Genomic DNA, 25,763 nt, shown 5'->3' on the forward strand with positions numbered 1-25,763 from the left:
GTGACTATGTGAACACATTGCTCAGGTCCTCCCCTCGCCCTCACGCAAGGTCTAGAAAAGGCTTATTAAAGTGAGACGTCCTGAAGCTTAAGCGTCACCAGCTTCAAGTTCAACCCACCTCTGAATAAATGCTTCAAATAAATATTAGCCCTTGCTGTTATTTATTTATTTAAAAAATGTTTATGGAGCACTTACTATGTGCCAGGCTGTGAGCTTGCAGCTAGAAGTTGGGAGTGTTGCACATCTGGAAATTCTATGCCCTAGCTAAGGGAAGGTCACTAAATATCAAAGCAAACCAAACTCCTTATCTAAAGAATGTGGTTTGATTTGACAAAACATCCCAAAGCTAATAAATGGCTGCAAAGCACTTTGCAGACCTCTTTAACAGAAACATTGCACCAATGGAATAGATGAGCTATTTGTAGTTATTATTTTATTTTTCCATTTAAAAAAATGTGATAAAATAGATCTAACATAAAATGTACTATCAACCATTTTTAAGTGTACAGTTCAGTGTTATTAAGTACATTTATATTGTTGTGCAACCATCATTACATTCATCTCCAGAACTCTTTTATTTTTTGAGACTCGCTCTGTCACCTGGGCTGGGAGTGCAGTGGCAACATCATAGCTCACTGCGTCCTCAAACTCCAGGGCTCAAACGATCCTCCCACTTTAGCCTCCCTAATAGCAGGGACTACAGGCATGTATCAGCACGCCTGGCTAATTTTTGTTTTTTTTTTTTTGTTTTTTTTTTTGTAGAGATGAGGTCTTGCCATGTTGCCCAGGCTGGTCTTAAACTCCTGGGCTAAAACAACCCGCCCACCTCGGCCTCCCAAAGTGCTGGGATTACAGGCCTGAGTCACCGTGCCTAGCCAGAACTCTCTTTATCTGACAAAGCTGAAATTCTGTTCCTGTTAAACAATAACTTCCATTCCTCCCTCCCACAAGCTTACAGCAAACCACCATTCTACTTTCTGGCTCTGTGATTTTGACTACTTAGAGTAGACAAATACTCTAAGTATAGTATTTATATCTTAGATCTGTAAGTATCCACTCATAGAGTACCTCATAAAAGTGGAATCATACAGAATTTGTCTTTTGGTGATTGGCTTATTTGACTTAGTATAATGTCCCAGAATTCATTTTTGTTGAAGCAAATGTCAGAATTTCCTTCCTTTTTAAGACTGAATCGCATAGTTCATTGTATGTATATACCACACTTGGCTTATCCATTCATCCATCCATGAACATTTGGGTTGCTTTCACATTCTAGCTATTGTGAGTAATGCTGTTATGAACATGGGTGTTCAGTAGTGAGTAATGCTGTTATGAACATGGGTGTTCAGTAGATGTTATTTTTATGTTGCTTTAGAACATCTGTGTCTTTATGATCACTGATTAGAATGTACTTGGACTATCACTTTCCTCTGCTCACATATAAATTAAATAAAGCAGTCAAATACCGACAAACCAGTCATCAAACTTAAGTTTGGAGAAGTCAAGTGGGTCAGTGGAGCTTTGAACTAAGACTTAGAAGATTTGGGTTCTGGTCCCAGCAATGCAGTCAGTGTTGGCTAACTATGTAATATGGTGGCAAATGATTTCATCTTGCTGGGCCTCAGTTTCTTCACCTGTCCTGTGAGTGATTTGGACTAGGGTTTCCTTTCTAGGATGATCAGCTCAACTTGGCCTCCCAAATCAAAGAAAATCCTGTGTCCTTGGAAACCCCTCAATCCCAAGAAAACCAGGATGATTGGTCACCCTACCTTTCAGCAAATACTCAAAATCTGACACCAGATTTCAAAGAAATGTACTACATTAAATGAAATCAGGCTATTTATCTCTTCCCCACCCCCCAGGAAACATCAAAAGGGAATTCAGCAGCCTAGTCAGACTAGGACAAAATTCCAGATGTGTAATTTTTAACAGGCTTTTTGGGAAAGTGCTGATTTTAGATCCTGTTAAGAAGTCATCCCCCACAAATATTCTGGTTAGGGAGGTTTGTATGTTAACGATTAGACAAGAGCTGTTAAAATTTCAGCTGAGCAACTTAAAATATTTCTTACTTTTAATAACTAGTTTGACTTCTCATGGAACTAACTGTAAAACAGGTAGGATTTTTTTTCCCCCTCAAAGTGCACACTTCTATGTCATAGAGGGAAAACAACAACAATAAACCAACTAAATAAAACTAAGGTTGACTCTGTCTGATCTGCAACTGAAAGGAAAGGTCAGCCTGGAATATGCTGAAACTCCCCTAGTCTTATACAAGAATGTGCTGATATGCCTGCCTGAAACCCCAAATAAGCCCCCTTTCCTGGAAAGATGATCCAGCCAGATTCCAGCAACCTTCAGCAAACAGGCAGGGCTGGTGTGAATGAAGTCAAGGAAGATTCAGGGGGCTGGGTGCAGTGGCTCACGCCTGTAATCCCAGAGAGCCAGTGTGGGAGGATCAATTGAGCCCAGGATTTCAAGATCAACCTGGCAACATAGCGAGGCCTTGTCTCTACAAAAAAATTAAAAATTAACTGGATGTGGTGATGTGCACCTGTAGTCCCAGCTACTTGGGAGGCTGAGGTGAGAAGACAGCTTGAGCTCAGGAGGTCAATGCTGCAGTGAGCCATGATTGTACCATTAGACCCCAGCCTGGGCAACAGAGCAAGAACCTGTCAAAAAAAAAAAAAAAAAAGATTCAGGAACTGTTAATTTCTATATATGAAAAAGTGGCCTGATTTATTTGGACAAAAGAAGCACTTCAGCTTAATTATTTTGGTTGCATATTTGTAGATTATTTGAGGCTATAAGCCTAGGTCTATGGGCAGGTACAGTGCATTACTGATTTGATTGGATCTTGACAGAGGGCCTAAAAACAATCACAGGCCTACAAGTACAACTTTCTCCTTACAGACACAGACATGAAAAGACAATTGCCTATACCAATTATTATTATGATTATTATTATTATTTGAGACAGGGTCTTGCTCTGTTGCCTAGGTTGGAGTGGAGTGGTGCTATCTCAGTTCACTGCAACCTCCACCTCCTGGGTTCAAGAGATTCTCGTACCTCAGCCTCCTGAGTAGCTGGGATTACAGGTACCTGCCACTACACCAGGCTAATTTTTATATTTTTAGTACAGGCAGAGTTTTGCCATGTTGGCCAGGGTGGTCTTGAACTCCTAACATCAAGGGATCTGCCCACCTTGGCCTCCCAAAGTGCTGGGATTACAGGTGTAAGCCACCATGCCCAGCCCTATATCAATTATTATCTTCTATAGACAATGGTTTAGTGACCCCTTTTTATGGTCTATCATAATAAAATCTCTATTTATAGATCAGATTATATTTTATAAAACCTATCCACACATGTATCACCCAAACCTCATACATTAAGATAATGCATGTAAGGTGAGATATTATTCTCCTTGTTTTATAAATGCAGAAATAGAAGCCTAGAGAAGTTAAGAGTCTTGACCCCAGACACAAAATGGGTAAGTAGCTACCCTAGGTACCTAGCAAGCCTAGGTCTTCTGAATAAAAATCAGGAGACTTCACCAACATGCAAAGCAAAATGCATTGTGCTTTTTAAATATTACTCCTAGCATTTTTGCAATCTTTCTCATGCTATCATCCTAGATAATGATTAACAGGCATTTAGAGAGAGTGTTAAAGTAAAAAACTGTTTGGCAACACACAGGTTTAAAGGGCTAGCAAGAGAAAGAGGAGCCAGCAAAGGGGTCTGTCTGAGTGGTGGTCAGAGAATGGGTGGAGGACTTGGTCAACTCAGTGTTGCCTCTTAAGCCGAGGGAAGGGAGAGAGAAAACTTCATCTGTAAGTGTTATAAATGAGAAAGACCTGTGGGTTCTTTGTTCAGGGAGCTACTGATGACTTCAGGGAGCACAATCCCCCAGAATCATGGAGTCTTGGGTTCAGTTAACCCCAATACTTATTCATGTCCCTGATGCCCGCCCAGATGGTCACTGCTTGCCTAATGCAATGACTTTAAGAGGCAGCTTTCTGAAGCAGCCTTGTGCTTTTGAACAACTTTGACTCCCTGGAAGTTCACTCTTAAACCAAGTGGCTGCTATGTTTTAAATGATACTGTTCTAAGTGTTAGGGATCAGAGTAGTAAACAAAGTGTTCAAACTTGCTGCCTTCAAAAAGTTACCTTCCAGTGGGGAGATTTATTTTATTTTATTATACTTTAAGTTCTAGGGCACATGTGCACAATGTGCAGGTTTATTACATATGTATACATGTGCCATGTTGGTTTGCTGCACCCATTAACTCATCATTTACATTAGGTATTTCTCGTAATGCTATCCCTCCCCAAGCTCCCCACCCCCCGACAGGCCCTGAGGTGTGATGTTCCCCACCCTGTGTCCAAGTGTTCTCATTGTTCAAGTCCCACCTATGAGTGAGAACACGTAGTGTTTGGTTTTCTGTCCTGTGATAATTTGCTGAGAATGATGGTTTCCAGCTTCATCCATGTCCCTGCAAAGACATGAACTCATCTTTTTTTAAGGCTGCATAATATTCCATGGTATATATGTGCCACAATTTCTTAATCCAGTCTATCATTGATAGACATTTGGGTTGGTTCCAAGTCTTTGCTATTGTGAATAGTGCCGCAATAAACATATGTGTGCATGTGTCTTTATAGCAGCATGATTTATAATTCTTTGGGTATATACCCAGTAATGGGATGGCTGGGTCAAATGGTATTTCTAGTTCTAGATCCTTGTACCACACTGTCTTCCACAATGGTTGAACTAATTTACACTCCCACCAACAGTGTAAAAGCGCTCCTATTTCTCCACATCCTCTCCAGCATCTATTGTTTCCTGACTTCTTAAAGATCGCCATTCTAACTGGCATGAGATGGGGGGAGATACACTTTAAACAATAATAGGGTTAATATCAAATAGGAACAAGTATTTTGAAGAAAAACAAAGCAGGGGTGATTGTGGGGAGAAAGAGGGTCTTGTTTCTTAGTCAGGGAAGTTTTCTCTGAGATGTTGCCATTATGGAAGATGCCCTAATGAGAGGAAGAAGCAAGCCATGTGGATGGATAACTAGGGGGAAGAGCATCTCGGGTAGAGAGTACAAAGGCCTTGGGGCAAGGAGCAGCAGGAGGAAGAGAAAAGGAAGGAGATTTTCCAAAGCAACTAGAAGAGTGAAGTTGTCATTTACTGAGATGGGAAAGTCTATAGGTTTAGGGGCAAAGATTAGAAGTTCAAGTTTTGACACATGGGTTTCACACACTCATTAGACATCCAGGAAGATGTGTTGAGAAGGTGACTGAGGTCTGTCTGGGGTACAGGGAAGGGGCCCATACTGGAATTTTAATGTTTATGACTTAGCACATAGCTGGTACATAAAGCCACAGACCAAATGAGATATGGCTGAAGAAAGGATGAGGTCTGAGGCTGGAGCCCTAGGCACTCTCCCATTCAGAATTCAGGAAGCTGCAGCACCCAGCAAAGGAGATTGAGAAGGGGTAGTCACTGAGATTGAAGAACCTACAGGGAAGGATGACTCAGAAACTAATGAAGCAGACTTTAAAGAAAAAGGCGGGGCCAGGCAGGACCAGGGTGTGGTGGCTCACACCTGTAATCCCAGCACTTTGGGAGGCTGAGGTGGATGGATCACTTAAGGCCAGGAGTTTGAGAGCAGCCTGGCCAACATGGTGAAACCTTGTCTGTACTAAAAATACAAACATTAGCTGGGTGTGGTGGCACACACCTGTAATCCTAGGTACTTGAGAGGCTGAGGCAGGAGAATCGCTTAAACCTGGAAGGCAGAGGTTGCAGTGAGCCAAGATCACAGCACTGCACTCCAGCCTGGGCAACAGAGTGAGACTCTGTCTTAAAAAAAAAAAGAAGGAGGGGGGACATCTCTGTTCCTTCTTCTTAAGTTTGTTGTGAACCTAAAACCACACACACAAAAAAAAAAACAAATAAAAATGAAGAAGAAGGAGGAAGGCAGGATCAGATTTGTACAATGCTAATAGGTCAAGTAAAATGAAAACCAAGAGCTGGTCACTGGATTTGGCAATGTGGAGTTCATTGGTTATCCTGACAATGGAGTTAGGGTGATGTGGAAGGATGGGGAGGAAAGCCTGACTGGAATATAGTCAAGAGAAAATGAAGGAAGAGTTGGTGAAGACAGCAAATATAACAACTTTTTCAAGGAATTTTGTCACAATGAGAATCAGAAAAATGAAGCGGCAACTGGAAGAGGATATGTAAGAGAAAGGTGTTGTTTGTTTGTTAAGGGTGGGAGATATCACAGTACATTTGTATGTTTATCTGAATAATCCAGTTGAAAGAGAGAAACTGATGCAAAAGAGGGGATGATGGTAAGAGCAAGGTCATTGCATGGCAGAAGAAGAGACACAGGGCCCAGGTGAGGGCTGGCCTTGGAGAAGAACATAGTTACAGAGGAGCCTTGCATTGTTAATAGGAGGGCAGACAGCATATGAGGATACAGATGTGGACATTTAGTGGACTTAGTGGTACATATGCGGAAGCTCTCTTATTATGCTTTTATTTTTTCAGGAAAATAAGAAGCAAACCCAAGAGTTAAAAGCAAGAGGGCTTGAGAAGAGAGAAGAATCAGTGAAATAATCTCTTGAATGGAAGAGTGAGTTGACTGAGGAAATCAGCTGGAATTGCCAGGCAGCACGAAGGGTTTGAGATCACTTAAAATTTGATGTTATTGTTGGGTCTTTAAGATTAAGCACCAAAGTCCAGACCCCATTTTGCTCTTACCCCTCAAACATGGTCTTCTTTAAGACATAATAACATCATTATTTTATTTGATCTGACAAGCATTTGTGTTGCACCTATCCAAACCTCTGGTGCAGAGGTGCAGTCGAGGGCACGTTCTCTCCAGGGACAGACTGGTTGGTGGGTAGAGACAAGAGAGAAAGAGAGAGAGAGGGAGAGAAGAAAAGGTTGATTCCATTGGGAGTTTTGCCTTCATCCTCCATGAACAGAGGGAAATCAATGCTCATCAAAGGCAGCAAGCTCCCTTTAGAAGGAAAGACATTAATAGCTGGGAAATGTGGCTCAGATTTGACCTTTCACTTACTGAATAACCAGAATTAGACAGGCTTACCCATCCAGACCTAAGCTTCAGTGAACCCTCCCAGACCTCTCCAAGAGAGGCTTCTCTGAAACTAACAGCATGGAGGAAACAGGTCAGGAAATGAATGGCTCCTTGTAGGCGCTTGTTGCCAAGAGGAGAGAGGCAAGGAAGGTGTCCCCATCTGGTGCAGGCTCAGTTCTCCTTCCAAAGCCACTAATCAGGTATGTTATTCCATCTGGCAGGAGTGCAGTAGAGAAGGGCAAGTGGGAGAGTAGAAGGAAGCCAGGAGTGTGACACTAGTTCGTGTCCCCACATGGAAGAAAACAGCAGGCATGGGGAAGAAAGATTCCCTTTCATGAATTGAAAGTGAGGTCTTGGACCCTAGATGGCTGCCCTGTCCCATGCCTGGGCCTTTGACTCCCCCTCTCCTGCCCCCCTTTATCACTGAAGCAAGCACCAAATAGGTGAGAGAGTGAGAAATTTGAGGGTATAAACACAACATTGATTACCATGTTGGCCTTTGAAATCTGAGCTAACCAACGAAGAAAGTGAGATAGCAAAAAGGAAGTAGGATTAATCAATTGGAGGCTCAACTGAGGTCAAAGAGCAGTTGACTTAGAGGTTTTAAAAGGACTGTGCTGGAAAGATCACAGCCTTTCACATATTTGAAAATTACTATGATGGTCCTCTTGAGTCTTTTTGCTTGGATTAAACATACTCAGTTCCTTTAGTGGTCCTCATAGGGAAATGTTTCTAGTATATTTGTAAACAGCATGTTTGCTTTCTATTGAGCACGCTCTGGCATGTGCCTTTGAAAGGGTGGCACCTGGACACTACTACATGGCTTCATCCAGCTGGAGGTAGGAATGGAGTGCCCCTCTTCCCGGGCCGTAGAAGCCCTTCTTCACCTGGGACAGGAAGCTGAGGATCTCCTTCCTCTTCACTGTTTCCCCACCCTATGAACTCAGCTTGAGCTCTTTGTCTACTACAACCCCTGTATCTGTTTTGCCCAGGTATTGCTGCCAGGTGAGGACTCCACCACCCCATACTCGGGCAGTTGTGGCAGTTTTCTGGGGACCTCGTGTGTACCGATATTAAATAGCAAGGATTCGAGGAGTGATTTATCTGTGGGTCATTTGAACTCTTACTAAAATTCTTAATGACATTTTTATTCATTTCTTAATCATTTAGTGTTAGTCTCAGAAGTTTTTGGTGGTAAAGGGAATGTATGTTTACTCATATCTATTTATTCAGCAACCACAAATGTTTACTGAGAGCCTTCTAAAATATCAGTACTGGGCTACAGACATGGCCCCTGTGTTCATGAAGTGTGCAGCATAGGACCCAAAGAACATCCCTTTGTTTTGTATGTTTGAATAAGGGAGATCGCCATTTACCTAGAGACCTGAACTTATCTATAGGAGTTTCTTCTTCTGCCCTCTGGTTGTAACACAGGAATTGACTCTCATGTCTTCGAAAGACAGGCTCTTTATTTCTACCTTGGGACCTATCGCCTCTCATTCACTCTTTCTCTCCTGCATCATCCATCCCTCCCTCTAGTCTGGGTGATTCTCTTTAGCACATACATCTGCTCATATTTCTCACCTTCAAAACCCCCTTTCCTTGTCCCACATTCTCCTCTCCAGCTACTGATCTATTCCTTTGTACTTGTTCACAATAAAAAAATCATCTGTGCATAATGCGTCTGTGGCTAGAAAAAGCGGGGACATGTTTGGAACAGCTGTGAGTGTTACAGCAGAGGGCTGATAAGCGAGGAAGAGCACTTTCCAGAGTGCAAGGCACTGACATCAAAGCACTCTGCAAATATTTTGATAGGAGGCAGCTGTGTTACAGCAAAGAGGGCCCTGACCTCCCCTCTCAGAGGACCTCTGCTGAGTCCTGGTTCCACCATCCTCTCGCTGTTGTGATCCTGATCAAGTTACTTAACTTCTTTTGAGCCTCAGTTTCCTCATCTATCAAATGGAAATAGTTGTGGCTCTCTCATAAGTTTGTTGTGACTATGAAATAGGGATGCTTGAAAGTATGAAACAAATGTTAGAAAGTATTGTACAGCAATAATCTCCTTTAAAAGAAAATGGCTAACCCCAGTCTGCCTGGGCGCCCCGCAACAAGAGCCTGAGCCAATGACTCCCCTGTTGTACACTTGGGAATGTGATCCCAGGGAGCAGGACAGAGGAGGAGAAGGAGGGGAAGGAGGCAGTCCAGTGCAAATTCGGGTCACTAAGTTGCTCAGGGCTGCAGGCAGCCTTGACCCACACAACCTCCTGAGGAAACTTATGAAATGTGTCTCAGAACTGTCCACCCTGGGAACTGAAAGGGGCAGCATTTACCCAAAGGTTCCCATTCCCATCTATCAGGGGTGGTCCACGAGCACTGACTCCCCTCTCTTCAGGGTTACATACACGTAAATGCCAAATGGACACCACAGAGCCTCAGGGGAGGAAGTGAAAGGTAGAAGGTGTAGGAGGAGACAAGGCCATGTCAGGTTGTACCTTTGAAACTGGCTCAAAATGGGATCCTGGCGCAGTGGCTGGACTAAGAGGTGAGATCAGGAGGATTTGAAATGGTGCACAAGATGCAACCCCATCCAACAAAAACAAAAACCAAAAAAATGATGACGTGACTTGGCTTGGGTATTTTTAGCAGGGATTATGTGCCATCTCTGTAGAAAAAGAGGGTAGGCCTTACACATTAGTTTGTAACCTATTTTTCTAGACACTATGTGTTTCTGTAGAATTAAGGATTGGAATCTCAAATGCCCCACCTGGCTTTTTGCATCAAATTGTAATCAGAGACTGCATGACCTAATTGGAAGAGACCCAGACCAAGATCTTGGGGAAACTGCTCAATGTCTCTGAAGCAGGGGATGGGGAAGGGGGGTAAATTGAGAACCTTACTACTACCATCTTTCCTGCCTACTTTCTAGTGTTTTGGGGGCTTTTGTGTGGAAGGGGAGAGGAGGTTCATAAAATAAACTATGAAAAACTTTTTTATAAATGAGGAAGGATTATTATCGTTTGGATATTACTATTGATCATTAAAGTCTATTTCTCCCCAGGATTGTAGCACAAAGTAATTTGAGTTCAGTCAAGTGAAATCAATAAGCCTAGAGCACATACTTTGTGCCAGGCCCCGTGCAATCCATTAAAGATAAAAAGATGCATTAAGAGGAGGGACAGAGAGTAATGTTAATTCTTGAGTACTAGGCAAGACTGCTATTACAGGAAGAAAAAGAAGGAGCATCAGTGCTTTGCTAGGCAGAACTGTACAGAAACAAACTTTTGCTTTTTCTTGGGTTAAGTCTTGCTTTATAAGGCCTTTCCCATTAAGAAAATTATAACCACCCTCTTATATGTCCATTTAGTACCTTTGAAATTTTGTTTTCTATTTAATGTATAGCTTTTAAAATCTATTTAACTTTTTAAAATTGATGAGTAGTAGACATATAACTTTATTTTTTTCAAATGGATAGCCAACTTTTCAACACCATTTGTTAAATATCCTATCCTTTCTCATCATTTTGAAATGCTACCTTTATCTTATTTTACCCTTACATGTGGTCTCTGGTCTGTGCAACTGATGTATTGTCTATTCCAGCAGGAATTTAACATTATTTAATTATGGTAGCTCTATAATTTGTTTGATAACTGGTAGGTCAACATTACTCCCATTTTTCTTGTTTTTCTCATTTTATTGATTATTCTTATGTATTTACTTTTCTGGACAGTGTTTATAATTGCTTTATATTCCATTATAAAATCCCATTGGAGTTTTGGTCATGATTTGCCCACATTTTCTAGAGGAAATATTATTCAAAGTTACATATTTAGAATAAGATAAAAAGGAAGTGATAAGATGTTTGAAGAAAATCACAATATGAAACAGTTGTGGAGAGTGGAAGAGCTAGTCCATCAGATTGTCCTGTAGATGGGGAGGCAACCAAGTATTTATAGTGGCATCAATCTGCAGTTTAGGTGATTTTTATCAATGTTCAGCCACTCAGGAGCAGGCGTAAAGAATGATTTGGTTGGTCTTACACTGGGTTTGGGTTTGGCAAGACAAGCATAGCAGAAGGAGAAAGGGGAAAAAAAATGAAGGTACTTTTATTTCTTTGTCTTCCTTTCAGTAAAGACAGAATAGAAATAATTGTGTTTTTCTTTCACCAAATAATAATATATATGAATAAATGAAGAGAGGTGTAACTTTTTTGTTTTGTTGTTGTTTTAAACATCTTTATATAATGAAAGTGTTAACTTGTGGACAAGAAAGCCAAATTACAACTGAACTTCATATTGTATAAATAATTTATCTTGTGTGTATATATATTTTTTACCATGTTACACTTGAGATACTTTCGTTTGACAGGAGAGCACTTTTGGTGTAAACCCCTATTTTTTGAGTGTGGATATTTTCCCCTAACATTTTCTTTCTTTGGAACTAAGCATTCTCAAATGTGTTCCCAGGGGAATCTGGAAATGTTGGTGCATATCCATTTGGCAGTTTGGAGATTTGTTAGAGTGTGGGAAAATTCAGAGGTTATTTTCAGGTTATGACATCTGAATATTTCTTTGCAGGTCCAAAGCACAGTTTATTTTTAATACTGTAAAGATACCATAGTCTTGATCCTCATTTTGAGAAGAAAATGCTGCCATCTTTAAAGAAATATAGCTTCACATAAAATCCTGAGTTACAAAAGTGAAGTCCTAAAATTCAGATGAAATATAACAGTCTACTAATGTTTCAAATTGCCTGCTGGTTTATTATGTTTTCCCTTACTTAGGCAAGTAAAGTTAAGAACTATTGAAGTTCATGGCCATGAGGGCACATCCATGGATATCATAAAGCAGCCCTTTTACATTTTCTCTCTCTGCGAATCCAGCCTTCAGCAGGATGATTAACAGCTTCAACCTGGGGAAAGAACGCAGTCTTTCCTCTGGGGCTTCCCAGACCCAAGATCCTGCCCATCCCCATCACAGTCTCTAAGCCCGACTGCCTGTGAGGTGGGGAAAGACTCAAAGAAACTGTGCCAATCCCAATGATACCCAGGGCCCGACTACTGCAGGGAAGCAGAAATGATGCCTTGTAAATTGGTTATAAAATGGCCTTGTCCAAAGGTATGTGACTGCTGTTTTCATAGTTCCCATCAGCCTCAGAACGTTCTCCATATTTCTTTCAGCTATGGGAAGCTGGTCTCATGCAATTCTAAATGAGTTGTTGTTCAGTTTAGACTCTCACTGAACCAGAATGTGGTCAGGCAGGGTGATTGCCTTTTTCAAGAGCTGCCAGCAACCTCACATTCAACTGCTCTGCTCATGTATCGTATGTATGATTAACCACAACTTATTGCTTGAAGTTTGAGGTAAGACAGTGAAAATAAACTTGAACCATCAATGTATTCTTAGCACATACCACCAATTAGAATATTCACATTTCAGATTCTGATTCCTTTTGACACCTCTACTCCCACTCTCTCCATTCAATCATAAATCCAGTCAATTTTACCTCAAAATATATCTCTTATATTCATCCCCCCTGCCATCTATTGGCACTGCCGAGTTCTTGATTCAAGTCTTCCTCACCTCTCATCAGGTCCATTACAAAAGCCTAATAAATAGTCTTGTTCATCCTTCAAAAATGTACAGCTGCTTATAATACCTCTCTGCCTAATAGTTATCCATGGCTCATCTGCCCAAATGGTCTGAATTCCTTCAAGTTCTGGTCCTTACCTGCGTTTCCTGACCCATCTTCTGTCATTCTCTCATTGGTGCTTTGCGTTCCTACCACATAGAACTGCCTTTACTTCCAGTGCTGTTCTCTCTGCCCGGAGGTGATATTCAACCTATTTAAAGAACAGAAACTGACCAGTCAGAACAAACCCCATGACCACTCAGGACTGGCACACAAGAGCATCCTGGTGAATATTGGCTGATGCTGCCATTTCCAGCACCGTGGCTTTGATTCTTTCCCTGGCATGTCTGCAGATCCCTTACATGGTCCACAGAGGACCTTTGAGTAGGGGCTGGAGGTGAGGGACAGCATTATTTAGAAAGGTTTAGGGGCTTACACATGATTAACATTTTCAGTACCAATGTAGAGACTGATGTATTTGCATAGTGGGCACTATTTGCAGAACCTAAAATGACCTCTTTTGTTTTTTGAGATATTCTCAAAATAACCACTGCCTCATCTCTGGTTGCTCTGTAAACACTTTTGCCTGCTTCTGTTTCTCAGAATATAATCAGCAAGAGACATCTACCTCTCACACAGGCTCACCAGCAGATTTGCTTTTTTAACCAGGCTCAATCTTTTCATTTCCATGCTGACTAGGAATCATTACATCCTGAACTGACCTAAATGTACAAGGAGAAATTCCACTATCTTTTCTAACAAAAAGTGAATAATACATGCTTTTCTTAAATCCAAATCATGACTGTTTGAACTAGTCATCATTAATCATATTTCCTGCATCAGCATCCTTAAGAAATTGTTATCAAGTTGCTACTCAATGCAAAACACTAACCTCACATTGAGGGAAATTTAAAGCAGCAATAGGTACAATACCTGCTCTCCACTGCTGTGGAGCTAAGACATGAACAGCGAAGTAATAACTCTGATTTAAGCAGTACATTATGTGTTGCTATCAAATAATAAACACTGTAGTAGTGAAGAGGAGGAAATGACCTGTCTCTCTTCCAGTTAGGTGAGGCTTTCTGGAGGAGCTGGGTCTTGAGCTGAGCATCAAAAGATGGGTAGAGGCCAGGTGTGGTGGCTCGCGCCTGTTATCCCAGCATTTTGGGAGGCCAAGGCAGGAGGATTTCTTGAGCCCAGGAGTTCAAGACCAGCCTGGGCCACATAGTGCGATTCCATTTATACAAACCAATAAAAAATTAGCAGGACGTGGTAATACACACCTGTAGTCCCAGATACTCAGGAGGCTGAGGCCAGAGGATAGCTTTAGCCTGGGAAGTGGAGGCTGCAGTGAGCTGTGCTGGCGCCACTGCACTCCATCCAGCCTAGGAGACAGAGTGAGACCTTCTCCCCCCATCCCCCAAAAAAGGTGGGTAGAGTTTCAACAGTGTTCCAGCAGAATAACTAGCATATGCTACGAGCATAGAAAACACAAAGCAAGGTAAAGCAGAACCTTGACATCAAAATGAGGCTAGAAAAGTAGCTGGGGTCAGACTGCAAAAAGAATTGTATCAGGAAAGGGCATTTGTGTTTTAGACCACAGGTAGATCCCTTAAGTTTTGTTAGGCAGAAGCTTAACATAATCAAAGCAATATTTAAAAATATTAGGCAGTGGTAGCTGGCAAGAAGAGTGCTGGGAAGTAACATGGCATAATAGAAAATAGCAGGGCCTTAGTACTTAAGCAGTGGGTTTGAGTCTCGTCTCACCACTTTCTAGCTGGGTGGGCTTGGACCACTTACTTAACCCCCAAATCTCCACTTACTCAACTATAAACATGAAGATAATAATATCTGTAGGGCTGTTATGAGAATAATATTTCACATTTATGAGCACTTACTATGTATTCACTCACACTGCACTAAATACTTTACATCTGTGGTCTCATTTAACCCTTATGTCACTTCTTTAAAAATTGTGGTAAAATATACATAACATAAAATTTACCATTTTAACCATTTTTAAGTGTATAGTTCAGGGGGTTTTAAGTATATTCACACTGTTGTGCAACCATCACCACCGTCCATCTCCAGAACACTTTCATCTTGCAAATCTGGAACTCGGTACTCATTAAACACTAACTGCCCATTCACCCCACTCCCCAGCCCCTAGCACCACCATTTCACTTTCTGTCTCTATGAAGTTCACTTCTCTGGGCATTTCACATAAGTTGCATTATGCAGTATTTGTCCTTTTGTGACTAGCATATTTCACTTAGCATAATGTCCTCAAGGCTCATCCATGTTATAGCATATGTCAGAATTTCCTTCCTTTTTTTTTGGCTGGGTACACGGGAATTTATTAATGTTATCTGACAAGGTCAGGCTCCCTAGGTTCTTCCCTTTTCAGGGTGTCTGATGTAGAAACAATGAGGAAGGTTGATTCTCAGTGTGGTGGAGGACTGTGTGGCAGGGACTTTCCAGCAACTAAAGACTTCTCTCTTCCTCTCATGCTGTTGTTGGGGCTGGTGGTCTGGGGGCTCTTACTTCTTGGAAGCCATGTGGATCATAAAGGTTATCACTTTGTTGCTGTAGCCAAATTCATTGTCATACCCGGAAACGAGCCTGACAAAGAGGCCGTTGAGGGCAATGCCAGCCCCAGTGTTGAAGGTGGAAGAGTGGGTGTCACTGTTAAAGTTGGAGGAGACAGCCTGGTGCTCAGTGTGGCCCACGATGCCCCTGATGGCCCCCTCCGATGCCGCTTCACCACCTCCTTGATGTCATCATATTTGGCTGGTTTCTCCAGAGAGCAGGTCAGGTCCATGACTGACACATTGGCAGTGGGTACATGGAAGGCCACACCGCTGAGCTTCCTGTTCAGCTTGGGGATGACCTTGCCCACAGCCTTGGCAGCACCAGTAGACACATGCAGGGATGATGTAATGGAGAGCCCCATGGCCATCACACCACAGTTTCCCAGAGGGGCCATGAGAGTCTTCTGGGTAGCAGTGATGGCATGGACCGTGATGCTGAGTTGCTTCATGATGCCAGAGTTATTATGGATGACCTTGGCCAGGAGGTTAGGCAACTGGTGGTGCAGGAGGCATTGCTGATGATCTTGAGGTTTTTATACTTCTTATGGCTCATGCCCATCACGAACATGGGGACATCAGCAGAGGGGGCAGAGGTAATGACCTTTTTGGCTCTCCCCTCTAAGTGAGCCCCAGCCTTCTCCATGGTAGTGAAGATGCCAGTGGACTCCATAACATAATCAGCACCAGCGTCATCCTGTTTGATTTTGGTGGGATCTCACTCCTGGAAGATGGTGATGGGATTTCCATTTTCAGCCTTGATGGTGCAGTGGAACTTGCTGTGGGTGGAATCATACTGGAACCATGTGATTCCATGGTAGACCATGTAGTTGAGGTCATTGATGGTGATGATACCCACTTTGCCAGAGTTAAAAGCAGCCGTGTTGACCAGTTGCCCAGTATGGCCAAATCCATTTACTCTGGCCTTCACTTTCATCATGGTGTTTCAGGGACATGGCTGGTGCCTCACTAAAGACTGGGCCATCTGTTGATGGGAGGAGCTGAGAGGCTGAATTTCCTTCCTCTTTAAGGCTGAGTAATATTCTACTGAATACTTTACATCACTGTTTTATCATGAGAAAACTGGACTTAGAGGGGTTAACTCATCAAAAATAAGAGAGAGAGTAAGAGAAAGAGCTAGGATTTGGGCCAAAGCAATCTGGTTCCACAGTGCAGCCTCATTTCCCTTGTATATCCTGATGCATGTAGGTTAAGGGCCTAGCACTGCACCTGGATCAGGACGGCTGTTGCAGAAAGGCATTCTATTGTTTTTGATTATCCAGAACCTCTTCCACAGCTTATCTGGGTAACACAATTCCTCTTTTCCTTGAGGAACTCTGTTTATGACTGTACCCTCATCCCCCCTGGCCACCATACAAGGGGCAGAAAGCTGAACATATTGCCCAGGTCAAGAAATCAGAGCCTTCCTTCCCTCCCCATTGCAGTGACAGATTCAGGAACGGTCACATGGGTGCAATCAGAGTCCTTCCTGGTGCTATGAGGAGATTGTGAGTCAGGAGTTGTAGGTGTTCATTTTAAAAACTTAGCAGGGAGATGGCAAGAAAGGTGGAGTCCTGAGCAACATCTGAGCCCCTGGATCTAGACACGTCTGAAGCCAGTTGTCCCTATCAACTTCCCTACAATGTGATTCCCCGTTTTTGCTTTTAAGCTAATTGGAATTGCGTGTCTGGAACTTGCAAGAGAAAGAAACCGACTAATTCACTAGATCAAAAGGCCCTCATGGGAATGAAAAGGAAAAAACTAACAAGAGGTATTGTGAAGCTGTGTGACGTGAAAAAGAGGAAAACATCGAGAGTCTTTCTGTGGTTCAGATACCTGGTAACCAAGAATACTGCTATTACTGAGAAGGTGGAAGAAGTTGCTACTTTGGGTAGAGTTAAACGAGAAAGTTTCTGGTACTCCCAGGAGTCCAGACTACTAGTTAGCTTCCAAAGGTAAAATGCCCAATGTCACTTATGTCTGCTAAGCACTTCATCCTCTTCAGAATCTCAAACTCATTAGTGTGTCCAAGGTCTGATTGGGATAGGGCTTTTGGACTCTGATCTTTATCCCCAACCCTGCTCAGTAACCTGGTATGAATTCTCCTTCCAAATATAATTTATTCATTAATCTGCTCATTCATTAATTGAACACAGGCTTGCTGAGTGCTTATGTGTATAGAGGACCTATATGCCAGGTATTAAGCCTATATGCCATAGTACCTATATGCCAGGTATTATGCCAGGTGCTAAGAACACAGTGATGAGAAAATAAATATGGTCCCCTATCTTCAAGAAGTTTGTAATCTAGTGGAGAAATCAGACATAGGATGGATTATCACCCACATGAATATAATTAAAAATTGTATTACATTCTATGAAGATAATAGAGATTAGTAAGAGGTATATGGGGGGATCTAATTCAGGCGGAGGAGAGTAGGATGATTAAGGGATAGCTTCTCTGGGAAAATAACATTCAAGCTAAGGTCAGGTCAGATGAGGTCAGCACTAAAATGAAAAAGAAAGGTGGAAACCAGAGGTGTTATTCTCACCCAACCATAAGAAACAAGTGATTCACCCACCAGGAATGTGAGACGGAGAGGCTTGAAACTGGTTTCTTTAAAGTGGAGCTACTTAGGGCTCTTAGAGCAGGGACTGGCAAATCAATTAAGTATTGTAGGAACCTCACTGCCTGTTGCCCAGTCACCTCTCTGTGACTCTGCTCATGTATTCATCCATTCACTCATGCATTCAAGAAATAGTTAAGGAATATCCACAAGTGAAGGGCATTGTACTAAATGATGAGGCTTCAGGAGAAGCAAGACAGCCTCCAGCCCAGCTCTCAGCAAGAAGGAAGAAGTACAGGTGGGCCCGCCTTCAGACAGCTCCAAGAGATGCCTAAGCCTTTCCCTTAGGGAATCTGCTGCACACTGGCATATGTGCATGTTTCATAAGACTTCTATCTCTGGGCCCCGATGCCTAACAGACTGGTACACTTTTTTTCTTTCATAATTCACAGAGTTAAATCTAGTTCTCCCAGTAGAAGCAAAGGTCCTCTCTACACATAAAGCTAAGAAAGAGATCACATGTGACAACATGGCAGGCTGACACCAAACACAGCGTGGCTGCCCAGTCCCTCCAGATAAACATAAGGAAAGGTCATCCAAACACAGGAAGACAGCCGCCCCCTTCCCTTTTCCTTTACCCCCTCCCCTTCCTCCCTCTGCTCCCTTATCCCCAGAGGGTGGACCCAGCCTTTCCCAAAGTTTATTCTAAGAGCTCCAGGCTCCCACAGTGGAACGTGCTGTGGACATGGGAATACAACAGCCTAGCCAACAGGGAGAACCAAAAATATAAACTGAGATATTTAATAGATTTCTGTTCCCCCCCCCCACCACCGAAAAAATTGTGGCAGAAATGTCTGGTGCTACTGTTTTTACTGTCCTTGATATGTCAGCCCTTCCTAGAAGGTGGTTTTCTAAAGTTTATTGCATTTGTCAGCAAACACTTTGCAGAGAAAAGTTAAGCTCTTTCTTAGGATTTCTGTGCCACTCCCATAATCCACTAAACAAATGCAATAAATGTTAGGGAACAAAGTCCAAAAAGCCTTGTATTTCAAATGCCAGCGATGAGTTTAACAAGAGTACAAGTAACACTAAAACTGAAGGAAAAAAATTAGAAGGCTGAATTTCCTCTAAATTCAAGATTGGAATTTTGTAAATAATCAGGAATCCCAGAGTCCATAAATAGAAACTCATTTTATCTTTTACTGACATACTGATCAAAACAGTGGTGAGAACATAAGCTTTGGATTTTACTTGCCACTTAGGAGAAAACAACATTAATACTGCAGGATTATGTACCTCGATGATTATAAACCAGCATTTGTGATGAAATGTGCAGTACTAATTTCAAAACAGACCCAGTGTTTGAAAGCAAAGCATAATGGTGACCTTTCTCATTAGCTGTTGCTCAAACAAAGATATGTTCCAGCAATATCCGATGCTTCCTTCCTGCCAGGGCCTCCACCCAATGCAATTTAAAACACTTGTGTTCCATCCAAACTAGAGCTGAGAATGTGGTGTTGTAGCTGAGCTTCAGTAGCATTGTGTTTATAGTTTATTATTACTTTCTAAGTTTTTTAATGTTTTGTTTTCATAAATTTATTGTCATGAGTTGGGTTTGCAAGATTAAGCATGTGAAACCATGTAAATGAACTCGTTATATATATATTTACTCTTCTACTTTTCCGTCTTTCTATTTTTGTGACACATAGCATTATAGGTCCTTAACCATAAGAACAGAAATGTATCTCATTTCTCTTTGGTGTTTTAAAGAATATATTGCAGGCAAAAACAAAACCAAAAACAACTTTTAAGGATCACACCTATCTTGTTTTGTGTAAAATGCTATAAACCCAAACCTAAGGAAAGAATCTGAGAAACTAAAAGAGAGAAATTGAGAGACCACTTGAATACAGGTAATCCTCACGTCTCTAATGTCTAATGCTCTTGCAATCGTTAAAAGTTGAAAATAGTCAAAGCCAAGGCAATTTCCCATGGAACAATAAATAATGAAGAATTTAGATGCTGAACAAAGACCCAATGCTCAATCTCTATAGAAAGACCATAAACACTTAGTACAGCTATAAATTATGTAGACCATTTATATTTTCTATAATGGGTATAATATTGTAATAGAAAAAAATTAAATGCACGTTACTTAAAATAATTTTGCCTCTTTATACTTCTGCAGTATAAAACTTTCTAAAGTATACGTACATAAGTTAGAAAGAGCTACATACTAATCAATCCCATGAAAGTGTATTCAGGATGGTACACTGTCACAATCTACAAGAACGACAAGTATTTAGAGTATCAATATTTGCCGCTGAATATTATTTCATTTAACTCTAAAAATAAGCAAGCAAAATTCTTTTTATCATTACCATTTTGAAAATGGCATCTCAGAGAAAATCGATAGCTTTCTCAGAAGGAGCTTTATTGGCTCGTGGAACTGCAGTTTAGAGGTAGTGCTGCCCCAGCTGGCTGGTTTTAGAGGTTCACTATGTTATTTGGGCTCCAAGTTCAGCACCTCTAATGTTCTCTCAGCTCTGCCCTTTTCTGTGTGGTCATCACATCCTTAGGCCAGCTCTTCTCATTGCTGCAGCCGTTCCAGGCCTCCCATGCTCATACCACACACAACTCAGACGAAGAGGGAGTCCCAGCATTCCCAACAAGAACCCCCAAGTTCCTGATGAAACACTCTATGTCACGTGCCCAGCTCTGACCAGTCAGTTATTGAGACAAAGGAGATGGGTGACTGACTAGCGTAACTCCCTCTGGAACTATCTGCCCTTCTTTAGCAATGTTGCTAAGAATGGAAGATCCCCTTTGTCCCCAAAGAAAATCTGGGCACTACTAAGAAAAAAGAAAGGGGAATGGGTAGTAGAACAGCAATAAGTGGCTGCCTACTTCAGGACTTCATAGGAGTTATGAGAATCAGATAACATTATGGATAGAAAGCAGTTTGCATAGTGCCCAGCTCACATAAGTGCTCAAGAAGTGTTAGCTGTTGTCCTTGGAAGCATCACTAGAATGCTGCTTTTTAACGCTCATTATCCATTACATAAAATATTAAGAATTGAATAATATGTGTGACAAAAAAGTACTGAGACTTTAAAAGAACTAATTGGAACATGTACATACCACGAGTATTGTCATATAAAGCAGTCTTTCTGAGAAAACAAATGAGCTGTCACATGCTGCTGCCAGGCTCAACATGTTGTTTCACCTCTGTGATGGGTATCTGCAGCTACTGTCTTCTCTACACCCCTATTTTGCTTGGGAAAACTTCCTCTCACTCACCCCTTTGACACTGGAAAGCCTGTCAGTTACAAGACTTCCCTCTCCTCTGCATCCTCTTCCTCCAGGGATGGTCATACAAATCAGACCTGGCCAAAACTTTCACCATTCTCATCCTCCCTGCACTATGTCTCAATAGATGTCTTCACAGACAAAATGAAATCCATAAAAAGCTGTCTGCAAATATAACCCATTTTCTACTACTTCTCTCTTCTCAGAATAACAAAGTTATGGTTCCTATTTAAGTTCCATTCGACTATTTGAGACTTGAATCTCAATCTCTTCCAATTTGTCAGAAATATGCATTATCAGTTTGCCCTGCTCTAGCTTGTGTCTCTAATCTCACTAGGCTGGATGGCTCTCTGTTTGCCTCTCCAGAGCAACTTTGCATCCTTCTCTACCCAGCTCTGTGTTGGGGGAGGCCAAAGTCTATATAAACTGTATCAATAGACTTCTTTGCCCTCTACTTTCTGGTGGGGTTTGGCTATGGGGAAGCCCCAGCAAGGTACTTGAGAGAAAGAAGAGCATGAGATAAGAGTACAGTAGTCCCCCCCTGATCGAGGGGATATGTTCCAAGACCCCTAGTGGATGCCTGAAAGCAAAGATAGCATTAAACCCTATATATACTATGTTTTTCCTGTATGTACTTACCTATAACTTTTAACTTATAAATTAGGCACAGTAAGAGTTTAACAACAATAACTAATAATAATAGAACAATTATACAAATATGCCAGCATCACTACTCTTGTGCTTTGGTGCCATTATTAAGTGAAATAAGAGTGACTTGAACACAAGCACTGCCATACCACCTCAACAGTCGATCTGCTAACTGAGAGAGCTACTAAGTGACTAGCAGGCAGGGAGCATAAATAGCGTGGATATGCCGGACAATGGGATGATTCACGTCCCAGGCCGGATGGAGCAAGATTTCATTGTCCTACTTGGCATAGTGCACAATTTAAAACTTATGAATTGTTTATTTTTGGAATTTTTTCATTTAATATTCTCAGACTGTGGTTGCCCATGGGTAACTGAAACCTTGGAAAGAGAAACCATGGATAAGGGGAACTACTATATTTATTCCTCTGCCTTCTTCCCAGAAAAGTCTTCTTGGATTGGCTGTTTCTTTTGACCAAAGTCATTGTCCTCTCAAGACAGCCTTCTTCCAGGTTCTGGTAATTGCTCCTTCCCCTCATCCTTTCAAATCTAAGGTAATTGTTCCACTGTTTGTTGCCTCAGGGTTCTCTACAGTCCTGTTGGTTCTCTATATTGTAACTGCACTGTTGTAAGTAGTTCCTACCTCAAATACCCCAGTGTGGAATTAGAAGATTCCACATTGTGTGGAGTTAGAATTCCACATTAGAATTAGAGTAGGTATTTCATGTTTCCTGCTGACTGATACATTCTCCTTCTCCAATGGATTCATCGCATCAACATCTAAGCACATGGAAGTATCCAAGATTCACAGATCATTAATCTTTTCCCGATATCTAGTTTTTTCTAGCCTACACTCTAAATTACATCCTAGATCTTGTCATCAATTAGAATCGCTCCATTTCTGAAATCTTAAACTACAATTTAAATTGTACAATGTCTGAGTACAATCTTCTTATCAATGTGTGCTTTTAATTGCATCAAAGTCACTAAGCCCCTTGATTCTTCTACTTCACCCCAATTTCTCAGCTTCCTCTAGTTTTTATTTCCTTCTCTAGGCAGCCTAAAAACAAAGCCCCATCCTTTCAATCTTTCTCTTGCTTAACACTCTCAATTCCATTCTTCCTCATTCTTCTATATACCCACTTGGCAAAATCCCAATCCTTGTGAACCCGGCTACCCACCTTCTCTAACCTATACCTGATGCTGATGAAGGTAGACCAGACACAAATTGTTATCACTATTCTTTTAAGATTTCCAGCCTTAACTCCAATCCTTCTAGTTGGCCCTAGTCAACATGTTCTCCCTTTCCCCTAGCAATACACTTTCAAACCTTCTTCTTGAACCAAAAGGAGGGGTTTACATTTGTCATTTTACCTTTCTCACCTCTTTTCTCACCTTAATTCACTCCAATATCTTTCAGTCTCACTCTGTCTACGGAAGCTGCTTTTGCCACAGTTAGCAATAAATTCTTAATTTCTCAAAATAATTGAATTTTCAGCCTTTGCCTTATTTGGCCTCTCAAGGGCATTTGACACTGTTGTCTGTTTTCTTCTCAAAACTGTTCATTTCTTGCCTTCCAGGATAATATTATTTTCTCCCCTCCACTTATCTCTTGAACGTTAGTATTTTCCAGGGTTCCATGCTTTTCCCTCCTCTCATCTTCTCATTTAATGATCTTGCCATTTAGCCCTCTGCTCATCTCATCTAGGTGTTCTTATTCACTGCCAGTGGTCACTAGTGTGAACAACAAATACACCTATCATCTCTAAGTCGGGGGGCCAAATTTTGCTCCAAAGTTCTAAAGTAATATATCCAATTGCTGGCCAGGTGTGGTGGCTCACACCTGTAATCCCAGTACTTTGGGAGGCCTAGGTGGAGATCACTTGAGCCCAGGAGTGCGAGATAAGACTGCTCAACACAGCAAGACAGTGTCTCTACAAAAAATAAATTTAAAAAGTTAGCCAGGTGCTATGGCGTGTGCCTGTAGTCCCAGCTACTTCACTTGAGCCTGGGAGATGGAGGCTAGAGTGGGCCACAATGGCACTCCAGCCTGGGCAACAAAGCAAGATTCTGTCTCAAAAAATATATACATGTATATATATATATTTATATTGTAAATATATGTGCATGTGTGTGTGTGTGCACATGTATGTATATATAATTGCTGACCCTTTTGGCTGCATGTCTGACCAATACCCACAACTCAATATGTTCCAAATTAAATGATTAATATTATCCATTCCACACTCTGCCCAAATCCTTCTCCTTTATTGAACAGCACCTGTGGTATGTGAAACATATATTTGGTCTTCAGCCTATTTCCTGTCATACAACTCCTAAAATCCTTAGAAACTCTACAATGACATCTTTTTGCACAGTAATGATTGGCCAATGGCTGGCAGTCCCTAGGTAGCTTCTGGTTGGAGGCTGGTCACCAGAAAGACCAAGCCATGATTAGAGGATTGGGACGTTCAGCCTAACCTTCTAACTGGGAGAGGGGAGAGGGGCTGAAGATAAAGTCAATCACCAGTGGCCAGTGGTTTAATAAATCATGCCTATGTAATGAAGCCTTCATAAAATCCCTGGAGGACTAAGTTTGGAAGCTTCCAGATAGCTGAACACAGAAATTCCTGGAGGGTGGCACACCCATGGAGGGCATGGAAGTTGTGCACCCTTTCCTGCACACCTCCCCCGCTATGCACAGCTTCATCTGTATCTGTATTCATCTGTTCTCACATTGCTATAAACAACTGCTTGAGAGTGTGTAATTTATAAAGAAAAGAGGTGGGTCACTTCCAAGACGGTCAAATAGGAACAGCTCTGGTCTACAGCTCCCAGTGAGATTGACGCAGAAGATGAGTGATTTCTGCATTTCCAACTGAGGTACCTGGTTCATCTCACTGGGACTGGTTGGACAGTGGGTGCAGCCCATGGAGGGTGAGCTGAAGCAGGACAGGGTGTCACCTCACCCAGGAAGTGCAAAGGGTCACGGGATTTCCCTTTCCTAGCCAAGGGAAGCAGTGAGTGGACTGTACCTGAAGGAACGGTATACTTCTGGCCAGTTACTGTGCTTTTCCCATGGTCTTTGCAAACGGCAGACCAGGAGATTCCCTCCCGTGCCTGGCTCAGTGGGTCCCATGCCCACGGAGCCTTGCTCGCTGCCAGCGCAGCAGTCTGAGATCAACCTGGGACACTGGACCTTGATGAGGGGAGAGGAATCTGCCATTGCTGAGGCTTGAGTAGGTGGTTCTATGCTCACAGTGTAAACAAAGCGGCAGGGAAGCTCAAACTGGGCAGAGCCCACCACAGCTCAGCAAGGCCTACTGCCTCTCTAGATTCCACCTCTGGGGGCAGGGCATATCTGAACAAAAGGGAGCAGACAGCTTCTGCAGACTTAAACATCTCTGCCTGACAGCTCTGAAGAGAGAAGTGGTTTTCCCAGCATGGCGTTCGAGGTCCAATAACAGACTGACAGCCTCCTCAAGTGGGTCCCAGACCCCCGTGTAGCCTGATTGGGAGACACCTCCCAGTAGGGACCAACAGACACCTCATACAGGCAGGTGCCCCGCTGAGACAAAGCTTCCAGAGGAAAGATCAGGCAGCAATATTTGCTGCTCTGCAGCCTCTGCTGGTGATACCCAGGCAAACACGGTCTGGAGCGGACCTCCAGCAAACTCCAAGAGACCTGCAGCTGAGGGGCCTGTCTGTTAGAAGGAAAACTAACATACAGAAAGGAACAGCATCAACATCAACAAAAAGGACATCCACACCAAAACCTCATCCGTAGGTCACCAACATCAAAGACCAAAGGTAGGTAAAACCAAAAGATGGAGAGAAATCAGAGCAGAAAGGCTGAAAATTCCAAAAACCAGAATGCCTCTTCTCCTCCAAAGGAACACAACTCCTTGCCAG

General features: G+C 42.2%; 1 protein-coding gene and 1 pseudogene across 1 annotated transcript in view; one reads left to right on the top strand and one right to left on the bottom strand.

Moving 5' to 3' along the window:
* Positions 1-25,763, top strand: part of ARHGAP29 (Rho GTPase activating protein 29) — a 179,272-nt gene that overhangs the window by 11,832 nt on the left and 141,677 nt on the right. The gene's annotated exons all lie outside the window — the stretch shown is intronic.
* Positions 15,281-16,268, bottom strand: LOC101141439 (glyceraldehyde-3-phosphate dehydrogenase-like; annotated as a pseudogene).

Source organism: Gorilla gorilla, chromosome 1 (genome assembly GCF_029281585.2).
Source record: "Gorilla gorilla gorilla isolate KB3781 chromosome 1, NHGRI_mGorGor1-v2.1_pri, whole genome shotgun sequence".
Lineage (NCBI taxonomy): Eukaryota > Metazoa > Chordata > Mammalia > Primates > Hominidae > Gorilla > Gorilla gorilla.